The sequence below is a fragment of the Tinamus guttatus genome, unplaced genomic scaffold, assembly GCF_059628265.1.
Source record: "Tinamus guttatus ecotype Peru unplaced genomic scaffold, ASM5962826v1 Tinamus_guttatus_pri_ptg000273l, whole genome shotgun sequence".
NCBI classification, from domain to species: domain Eukaryota; kingdom Metazoa; phylum Chordata; class Aves; order Tinamiformes; family Tinamidae; genus Tinamus; species Tinamus guttatus.
Genome location: NW_028288807.1, coordinates 63,181 through 74,616, shown reverse-complemented (window position 1 = coordinate 74,616; position 11,436 = coordinate 63,181).

Genomic DNA, 11,436 nt, shown 5'->3' with positions numbered 1-11,436 from the left:
CAACACAGAGCTCAGAATCATGTAATGATCTTTCAGAGACCAAGGGCTGGTTTGAGAATTCACCTATCAGAGTCCAAGGATAGTGGAGAGGCTGAATGGTCATGGATTTACACATGCACAGCTCTCCTACGTATTAAGGCACAGTGTCAGACAGCTGTTCTCATGGAGAGGAAGCTGGCGGTGTCAGGAGAGCACAGAGATCCTCCTGGGACAGCATATGCCTGGGATGGACTGTGAGTAGAGCCTCATAAAGGGAGAGGTCCTCAAAGATGGAGTTTCTTAGAGGTAAAGCACTGGGTATTCACAGGCAAAAGAGGACTCTACAGTCTCAGGAGAGGCAGGGAGGACTCAACTGTTAGGAAGAAGGGAGAACGGAAAGCCCTCTGGGTCACCATCTATCAAATACCAGGGGCAGGGTGTATAGGCACAACTGGACACAACGAGCACCCTTGGAAATGCTCTGCAGTCCAGGTGCCCTGGACTGTGCAGTCATCTGCAGTCCCCCAGAGGGATTAGAGGTCGTGATACCCATTTGGTTGGGTCTGACTCCTACCCCCGGTCACAGGGGCAGTGAAATGTCACCCTTAGCCACTTTATTCTCCCCTCCTCTCCCCTCCATATCCTTCCCAGCTCTGGATCTCTCTGTACTGGCCATTCTGTACTCAGAGGTGCCTCCAGCACTGAACCCCCTTGTCTACAGCATGAGGAACAAGGAGCTCAAGGAGGCACTGAGGAAACTTCCTCAATGGGTACAATGTCAGTGCCAAAACCTGTCCTGTGTGCAGTCACTTGTCATTCCCATGTACTTGGCATGATACATGTGCTCTTCATTTATTTCTTTCTGAGTTTTTACTCTTACCTTCCTGAATAAAATAATAATAAATAATTATTTAAAATACAGTACAACAGTACAGCAGGAACAAAAGCTGACTAGGGAAAATACGGGCCTGCTGCTAAATGGGCCAAGAGCCCTGGTGAGAGAGGACACAGAAAAGGCCACCTTTGCCGCAGGCTTTAGTGCTAAGAGTGACCCTCAGGAATCCTAGGCCCTGGAAACCATGGGGAAATGGAGAAAGGAAGACTTTCCCTTGCTGGAGGAGGATCTGAGTAGGGCTCACTTCAGCAAACTGGACACCCACAAAACCATGGGCTCTGAGGGGACTCTCTTGCACTGTTCAGTGCCCACGTCTGACAGAGCTCCATGAACTGGAGAAATCGTGTCCCTCCAGTTACACTGCTTGTACCTCTGGCCCTTGGCAAGTGACCTTCACACATCAGAAACTCTCTGTGCACCGCCTGATAGATGCAAAAAGGGGCTCACATTGGAATGCTGCATTTATGGCACTGCATCTCGCACTGCTTTCATGCCTCCTGATGGTTAGCTTGCTTCCCTTTACCCCTTCTCTGTTTGTCACACTGCACTATTGCATGTGTCACAATCACATCTCAAAGTGCACAAGTGGCAATTTCTCCTCTGGTGTTATTCCTGTGTTTCACACCTCAGACCACTTCACCTGCCACCTGCATGGTCAAAGTGACAACTGGGAATAGAAGAAGCTGAGCACAAGGAAGGACCTTGCTCTACCTTGCTTGGTCTTGTTACAGGCATTGCCTGGTTCAGGCTGGGCTGCTTTTTCTTGGAGAGCAGCAAGAGAAGAGGCATCTTTCCCTTCTTTTAAAAGTCAGCAGGCAACAATTTGCATCCTGCTTGTAACGCACACTTGTTACTCAGGGCCATAAGGGCAGGGGGCTTGGGGCATGCAAAGGAGCACAATGAGAAAGAGGAGCACTGGCACAGCTCAGCACTGGAACTGAGCTCTTTTTCTGCTTGGAAGGTGGTCGGGAGAGGGGATTAGCGGGTGGTGTCGCAGTCACCCATGGGATGGAAAGCCATGCTGTCACACACGGCATGTGGCCCTTCCTCTACAGTCCTGCACTCCTGCCTTTCACAGGATGGGCAGGTATGTGCTGAGAGGGATTTCTGGCTGAAAATGAGCCCCGGCAGGATGAAGAGGGTCACAGGGGAAGAGGACTGCTGCTTCCAGGGCTTGTCTGAACCTACAGCAGTTTGTGGACGTTACCAGAGCACAGTTGAGCCACGAGACACTGAACAACCTTGACCTGCAATCAGAACAAAACCACAAGGACTGCTCCTGTTCTTTGTCCTCCTTGAGCCTGGCAAAAGGAAAGACAGTTTTACTTGCCACCAATGCCCACTGCATTGTAAGTGAATAGGCTCTAAGGCAGGAGCCGAGGTGACAAGATCCACACCTCCAGGCCATCTGCTGACTGCTATACAGAGGCCAGAAATCAGGTTTGGACAGAAGAAAGGACAGAAAGCATGGAGCACTGGACAGTTTTCCTTCTTTCTTTTCATCACAGCATCCAGAAGGAGGAATTTGTGACCCAGCTAACAAACATCGCATGAAAACCAGGACACCCGTTTACCACATGAAGAGTATACTAACACTTGCCTGCTCACTACCCTGGAGCAGGGAACTGCTGCCTGAGAGAACTCGAGGTGCAACTTGTGTCCTTGGTATCTCTTCCGAGCTGGCTCAAAACACTTGTGGCCCCCTCCAACTGGTCTTGATTTGAGGGTGACCACCTGCAGGAAGCAGCACCAGACCAGAAGTACAGCTGCCTTCAGAAATGCTGTGGCCTGCAAGGCTGAAAATCAGAGGCCAACCCTGCATCCTGAGAGCTGCAATAGGCATCTGCAAAGAGCATGGTGTTTTGCCAATTGACTGGGGCAGATGGGGTGATGGAAAGAACCAGCCACCACTGGAAAGAATGGTCTTATTTCACTATTAATATTAAGGCAGTACAGAATGATATATTTAACAAAATAGGCTTATTACCAACTCTGGTTTAGCAACAGAGAAATTAGGCAAGATAATGCACCTAACCATCATAATATGAGAAAGGGAATAGTGGTTAAAAGATACATCACCAATTGCCTAAATATGTTACTGTCATACAGATCCGCAGTCACTGGGGAGTCCCTGTTGCAGTGAGGATTTGGAGAACCTTCCCTGCAACTGGGAGGTCTCACATGGTGCATCCACCCGTGAGGTCTCCAAAATCGCGGCAAGAGTGTCCATCTTTTATAGAGCCAAATCAGCAAATCATGATAACTTGCATTTCGTTTGTGAGCGGTAACATCTGATGTGGCATACTTTCCCTATCATGTGGGATGGGGATCTGGTCAGAGCCCAGGTCTCGGATGGGAGGGTTCCCTTCAAGGTCAAAAACAGCCGCACGAGAGCTTAAAAAAGCTACAGTTTAATAAGCCTCCGTACAAGCTGGCATGACCAATTCTACAGGCGAGTGTTGTGCACTGCAAAGGCAGTGCCGTATTCATCTCTAAGTCAACCCCAACTCAGGCCTGTTGTTCAGGCCCTGCCACTTTATTTCCTCATGTTCCACTCTGTCGTGACACACAAGGTTATATTTGTCCCCACATTGTGGGGCTGCCAAGAGATTTCCTTGGTAGTGGGAAGCAGCATGAAAAGAGGAAACAGGACCAAAATACAGCTTGGGAAGCTCTGATTGGGCAACAGGATGAAGAAATATCACTTGAAGGGTAGAGCAGTGGTGCTACAGGGCACCCACAGTGAGTCTGTCACCACCCATGGCTTTGTGTTTCAAGAAACAGCCACTAAGGATGGAAAAGCTCTCAATGAATGGAAGGAGAACCTCTTGTGAGAACTTGCTGGGGAAGCAGATTGGGTGTCTACAGTCTGCAGGGACACAGGAGCAGGTCTAGGATGACCTGTGGTAGAGATGGCCAAGGGCGCTGCCAAGGCCCTAGCAGAATGGAGGTCTTTATCTTCTTGACTATGGATGTTATGTCTATCACCAAGGCCTATCAGGAATCATCAGGACTTCTTTACCCCCTTTTATCTTTCTGGGCACCCTGGGAGATATCGTGTGTTTGTCCTGCACTCAGCGTTGCACACCCTTACCCAAATACTGATGCCAGGAGGAGACTTGGGCAACACATGGAGGAAAGGATCTCCCTTTCCAGGGTTTCTCTGCTTGTGCTTGGCCAATGTGTGTTGACAAAACACATCAAGGGTGTATTCAGCATCGGGGTCACCTGAGTATTTTCTCTACCTATTACCAATGATTATATTTTTTAGCTTTAACCAGCCCCTGGTGAGTTGTTGTAGTTAATGGCCTCACTGGGATCCATTAATGTGCTACAAAACTTTAGGGTTTCCTTCTGATTTTGACTTCTTCACTGATTTCTTCAATCTCCTTTCAATAGCTGCAATTCATGGACTCAGCTCCAAGTAGTGCATGGAGCTCATTAAAAAGCAAAAAGACCTCATAAACCAGGACTCTCCTTGCAATTTCCATCAAGTGTCCATGGCTAATTGGAGAGGTTTGGGGAGGGTAGCTGAAAGCTGAAGACAATAATTATATACAAGTATTTCATCTTTTTAAAGTTTTCTATTATTATTCTAAAGAATAGGCGACAGCACATCATCCAATTCATAGCCATCCAGAGTGACTCCTAATGAAGTCAGCACATGTAGGAAAAGCAGTGTCCCAGAGATCAGGCACTGTATCCACAATCTTCCTCCCCATCTTCCCAGCCCTACCAGTTCCCTCATCAGCCTCTTGGGAAGTTAAATCACTCCTGTTGAAAGCTACCCTTAGTCCACTTAAGTCTGCACTCAATGTTATAGCTCACCTGCCCCAATTTTCACTTGCTCCACCTAGACAACTGGCTGCCAACAGCCACAGGGGGATCTTCTTGTAGTTACAGAGAACCAAAAAGTTTCGTGGAAAATAATGACACTCTTTGAATGTATGCTAAGTCCATACAACCCGTAAATATAGTAAGGACATGGCTATTGGGGCAGATTGCAGAAAGACAGAGCAAGCCCCAAAGGGCAAACCAGCCGCTGGGTTGAACAGAGTATCTGAGTGAACAGAGTATCGGGAGGAGTCACAATGTGTCCAGATACTGCCCTAAAGGGGATGTTAGAAATTGTCACTTTAAACAGGACATGTGGGAATGGGTGACTTAGTAGAAGCAGAGGAGACAGGGGAGAGAATGGGCCAAGACCCCTGGCATGAATAGCTGGGCTCACAACATCACTGATGAGCTGCCACAGACTGAACAAGCAACCCAAAGAAGTCCTTCCTTTGGCAGTGACTTGGAAAGCCACATGTCTGACAGGGTTCCAGGGAGATGGAGTTTCTCTTCGCTAAGATAGTCCCCAGGACTCTGCAGAGATGAGGAAGAGCATGAAGGGAGGTTGCAGGGGTATTCGCCAGCTTCATCATCTGCAGAGCAGGGAGCTGGTCATCTCACAAACTTCTGATGGAGTCAAATGAGGAGGGGACTGATGAGTGAGATGGGGACTGCTGGATCAACACTCGCAGCCTGGACCTCAGTTCTTGTTCCCAGTGATCCTGCTGCTCTCCATCAAGGCTCAGAGCTTGGGAGCTCCTTCCCGAAGTGTCACACAGAAACTGTCACTGCAAAGACCCCTGTGGATCCCGGGCTGTGGCAGTAGTTGCACAGGCCTGGGGGCTGCTGCAGGAGTCCTGCATGAGGGTCCCACCTTGCTCAGGGACAATGTGGCAGCCAGGACTCCTGGGGCTGGGGCTTCCCCGAGCCCCAAGGCTCCCGTGGGGCAGCTCCAACCCTTGTGTGGGTGCTGGGGGCAGAAGGAGAGAATCCAGGGCAGGTTTCCCTGGCACTGGCTGCCCCTCTTCTCCCCCACGCCGGGGTGGGCAGTGCTGGCTGAGCCCAACACAGCAGCTCACACAGCCCCCCAGGCCCCCACACCAGCACCCGCAGCCCCGAGCTGGGCTCCCCTCCCTGCCCCGGCCCCGCACAGCCCCCAGCACAGCCAGGAGCCCCACGGGGCCTCACAGCCAATGGCTGCGCTGGGCACGAGGAGGTCACTGCTGCCGCAGCCCCTGATAGGCCAGCTGCAGGGAGAGGGCGTGGCTGCTGCTTGGGAGGTCCCCGCTGCGGGCAGAGCTGATTGGGCAGCAGCAGGGCTGGCTCTGCCTGGTGACTGTGAGGTCACCGCTCCCGCAGCGCCTCATTGGGCAGCAGCCGGGCCCTGCGGGGCTCTGCGCTGCTGAGATCATCTCCGCGGAGCAGCTGCTGAGCCCGGGCTGGGCTCCTGGCGGGGAAGGGCTGGGGAGGCCATTGCTGCCCTGGAGGGCAGGGCCAGAGAGCTGGGCGGGACGGCGCTGTGACGTCATGTCTTTGTGAGTGCCTGATTGGCCGGCAGCAGGCAGGCAGGCGTGGGCGGTGGGTGGGGGGTCTCTGTGGTGAGAGGAGCTGAGAGGGCAGCAGTGGTTCCTGTGTGGGGAAGGGCTTTGAGGAAGCTGCTGTCTCTGAAGGCCACAGGCAGCATCAGGGATGTGGTGGGTTTGCACCTGTGAGGTCACCTCCATGTGAGCAGCTGGGTTTGGGGTTTAGGCTTTAGGGTTGTGATCAGTGGCGCAGAGCCCAGTTGGAGACCTGCAACTATTGGTATCAGGAGTCAGTCAAAACTTGTTCAGTTTATTAATCAGTGACCTGAAGGGACAGAGTGCACCCTCTGCAAGTTTGCCGAGGATAGAAAACTGGGAGGAATGGCTGATAGCCCAGAGGTCTGTGCAGGCTTTAAGGGGAACCTGCACAGCCTGGAGAACTGGGTGTAGAGGAACATCATGAAGTTCAACACGGGCAAGTGCAGGGTCTTACAGCTAGGGAGGAATAACCCCATGTACCTGGACAGGTTGGGGGTTGACCTGTTGGAGAGCAGCTCCACAAAAAGGGACCTGGGAATCGTGGTTGGCAACAAATTGACCATGAGCCATCAGTGTGCCCTTGTGGCCACTGATACTGGTGGTTGAGGTCTGACGGTACTCAAGAGTGCCCCCACAATATTGCAATGGCAGGAGATGTCTTTGGGTGGCCACTATCTCCAGGTTGTGGTGTTTCACTGCGGGTTGCAGGAATCGCCCTCCACTGCCCCTTCCCTGGGCCTCCTGGGTCCCCACTGCCTCCCTGGGGATTGCAGAGCCCTCCTTCCCCATGTGCACCTGGGTTTAGTGCTCTACCTTCTGGTCCCTGCACTGTGAGTCATCCCTGTTTCGTTAAAGCTGCACTCAGTGCCCACTCCCAGGCAAACCCTGTGCCTGGAGATCCCCTGGGGGTTCTCCCATCAGCACAGTCACGTGTGGGGCAGCCTGGCACAGGCAATGCAGAGACCATTGCCTATCTGCAGTGGTCACTGAGAGATGAACCCTAGATTGAGGCTAACAGATCACCCTGGAATGCTGAGGTCATCTCCTGGATCTCATGGAGTTCACAAGCAGAAGAGCAGGCCCATTTGTGGTTGCACACCCTTGGGCATATTTTTTGATTCCAGTTTCTAAAGAGAGGCCAGATTCAGCACCATCATAGGGCAGATCCCCTTTTATTATGGAAATGTTATTCTGGAATTCAGCTGTGTCTTAAGGGAGCCCAAGGACTGGTCCGGCATGTTATTCCAGGGTACGGGGAAAAACAAGCCTCTCTCTAGCATGTTATGAGATTTCCTGGGCCATATCTGCAGAATAAAGCATGGAAGGACAGCATGGAAATGAGGAGGCCAACTCTAAATAGAGAAAATTCTGCTGCCCTCCTTGAATGTGTCTTCAGGAAAGATGAACTGGCATGGGAAGGTTGCCTCTAGACTTTCCTTCAATTCACTCATGTTTAGTTTTGTATGTCGGAGCTTTGCATGAAACCATGGAAACCTGTGGTGACAGCTGGTTGCCATTTCTGTCGTTTAGAGAGATTTGAGATCACACTCTAACCATAGCCACGAGAGCTAAGATCTGCTAAACAACACTGGACCCCTGGTCTCAGCCCACCTGCCCTTGTCCCGCCGTGACTCTGTACCCCAGAGGTCCCTTGGTGTCAGTGCTGGAAAAGACGCTGCAGAGGGAAACTCTCCTCCCTGCACTGGGCACATCCAAGGGAGCTCAAAGAAGTGGCTCAGAGAATCCCCCCTCTCTGCTAGTGAAGGGGGAAGCCTGGCTTCCTGCTTTATCATGGTCTGTGTTTAAGTGCTAAATGAGAGATTCCTGTGCAGATGTGACAAAAACTAGTTATCTTTATTTTAGTATTTATTAATATAAAATGGATGTAAAAGAGAAGTAAAAAAGAAAGAAATGGATAAAATACAGCCTTGATGCCAGATATCCTGGTGAGTGAATGAAACAGTTGTTGTCATTTATCTTGTTCCCACTGGATGAATTTCTTCAGTGCCTCCTGGAGCTCCTTGTTCCTCATGCTGTAGATGAGGGGATTCAGGGCTGGAGGCACCACTGAGTACAGAATGGACACAACCATATCTAGAAGTGGGGAGGAGATGGAGGGGGGCTTCAGGTAGGCAAACAATACAGTAATGACAAACAAGGACACCACAGCCAGGTGTGGGAGGCACATGGAAAAGGCTTTGTGCCGGCCCTGCTCGGAGGGGATCCTCAGCACAGCTCTGAAGATCTGCACGTAGGACACCACAATGAAAACGAAACACCCAAAGACTAAGCAGGCACTAACAACAAGAAGCCCAACTTCCCTGAGGTAGGAGTGTGAGCAGGAGAGCTTGAGGATCTGGGGGATCTCACAAAAGAACTGCTCCACCACATTGCCTTGGCAGAGTGGCAGGGAAAATGTGTTCCCAGTGTGCAGCAGAGCATTGAGGAAACCACTGGCCCAGGCAGCTGCTGCCATTCTGACACAAGCTCTGCTGTCCATGATGGTCCCGTAGTGCAGGGGTCTGCAGATGGCAACGTAGCGGTCATAGGCCATGACTGTGAGGAGAGAAAGCTCTGCTGAAAACAAGAAGAACAAGAAAAATACCTGGGCAGCACATTCCGAATAGGAAATGGCCCTAGTGTTCCACAGGGAATTGGCCATGGATTTGGGAACAGTTGTGGAGATGGATCCCAGGTCGAGGAGGGAAAGATTGAGGAGGAAGAAGTACATGGGGGTGTGGAGGCGGTGGTCGCAGGTTATGGCTGTGATGATGAGGCCGTTGGCCAGGAGGGCAGCCAGGTAGATGCCCAGGAAGAGTGAGAAGTGCAAGAGCTGCAGTTCCCGTGTGTATGCAAATGGCAGGAGGAGGAACTCATTGAGGGAGCTGCTGTTGGACATTTCACTCTCTCCAGGCTTTGTGGATTGTTCAAAAAAGAAAAGATATTGAGCAGTTATCCCAGATTTTTAAAGTTAAATATCTCCCAACTTGTTCCAGTTCTAACACACTGCCCATATTGTCTTTATTCATGGAGATCTTTGTGCAGCTCCCTTCCTTGAGCCTCACTGTGGGGTGGCTGAATGTGCTGTGAGGAGCAGGGGCATCTCCACATGGGCTCCAGAGAAGTCTGTCCAGCCCTACAGTAGTGGGAAGGAGACAAGAGGGGTGATGAGCTCTGAGATTCACATTTTTTCGGGAGAAATCCCCCTGGTTTGTAAAAGGGCTTTTCAGTATCTACAGAACCACTTCTAATGAACATGTATTGAGAGCACAATTGGGGAATTTTTGACATTTATTTTGACATGTATTTTCTTTGGGATGCCCCTCTCACCTCTGCAGAGTGTTCCTCAGAGGCAGAAATTTTCCGTGTCTCTACTGGTAATCGTGAGAAAATGGATTTATAGTCACGTTATGCAGAGTGAGGAGAACTCCTCTGCCTATTAGCCTTGATTGCAGCCGTTGTGTGCCCAAACCTCATTGAGGTGCATGATGATCACCCTAATCAGTTGTCCTAGAAAGAACCCAGCCCCTCCTAAGAGCAGACAAGTCCAGTTTCAAAACCTCCGATCTCCAACTTCTCTCTCCTTCTCAGGGCACCTGAGGGAGTCTCCAAGCTTTGCTTCTAGCCAAGAACATGCAGGGCTCTTTCCAGCTGCCCATATGCAGTTTCCAAACTGTTTTTTCATACTCTCAGTCTCTGTAACAGATTCTTCAGAGGTCTCCTGGACATCACAGAGATGGCAGGAGGCAGCAATGTCCCTCCTGAGGGCACCTCCAAGTCTATTAAGACATTACAGGCAAAAGGGTCAAATGAAGTTGCATTGAAGATGGACTGTGCTTAAGGAAGAGTTAGCTTAGTTCCTAAACCCCTGGGCTACATTTCCTGGAGTTGCACAGGTTAGAGGGGACTGGAGACACCTCACTCCCATGCATATCCCTCTCTTCCACAGCTTGCAGGGTAGGTGTCTGAACTGCATCTGAAAATTCTGCAACCCCAGGGAGCCCAAGAGAAGAACAGGAGGGGAAACAAGGAGCAATCCTGTGATCCTTCTGCCAAGGGGAGAAAGGGAAGACAGGCAGAGGGGCACTCAGGAACACCCTTACCTCACCTATGTGGGCATGCTACCTCACAGATGGTGACATTGCAGGCCATGCATCTGAAGCCCCTATATTGGGCAGCAGGAAATGTGCCCATAGCAGGAGGGATGCCCATGTCCTTTGCCAGGGATCTGGCTGTAGTGGAGTGGGCTGATACCCTGGACCCCAAGGCTGTCAGGGCAGAGAGGCTGCTGGGTGGCAGAGGAGACGTGGCAGGGCTTGCTGAGAGGAAGGTGTCTGCATTGGAAGGACTGAGCATGACTTCCCCAAATCCATCCTCCCATCATGGTGGGCACTTCCCTCTCCTTCCCTGACCATCTCTGCTGCCCACAGCAGTCCCTGATGGCACCTTACTCTGTCCCAACAATTTTTGTCAGTCTGTGCTCACAGAGACATCACTTTTTTGTGCTCAGTTCTGCCCTACACAAGCCTCTGGGGACAGGGCACTGTCCAGGGGCATCGCTGTGCAGGCACTTTACAGAGCAAGTGAAATAAATTGCACAAAGGTGATGCTGATGCTGTCTGCAGACTAAGGTGTGTTTAAGAGGCTCTATAAAGTTTCTCACAGATCTCTGAGAGGGAAGGCTTGAGTCCACTACTTTGGCAAACCAGAATACACTCCTCTTTTCTCCCTGCAGCAGTTAGGGAGATAACTGAAAGTGCAGACAGGAAGAGGAAAGTTCCTGCCCTTGGAAGTAGCCCTTCTCTTGACCTTCCTCTTGAAAAGACTCTTGGGACATGTCCTGTGCATGAACAAGGTGAGCAGACTTGACTGAGGCAGCACAGTTGTCAACAGGAAGATAATCCTGGCTGACTGGGAGCCAGCCCTGTCAGAGCTTCTCTGTGCAGCACTGACCCTTGCAGGCAGCAGAGTCACTGCCCAGGGTGCTCCTTCGGGTGCAGGGATGCTGCTCTGATTCAGAAACCTGGAGAGATCTATGTGCACACCCAGCACTTGACACCCCTGCAGCGATACCTGAAAGAAAGGAGCAGCATGCCCTGCCCTGTGAAGGTGCATCAGGGAATCCCTGAGCTGGATCAGCTCCTTCTCCTGCCATGCCCTGGATAC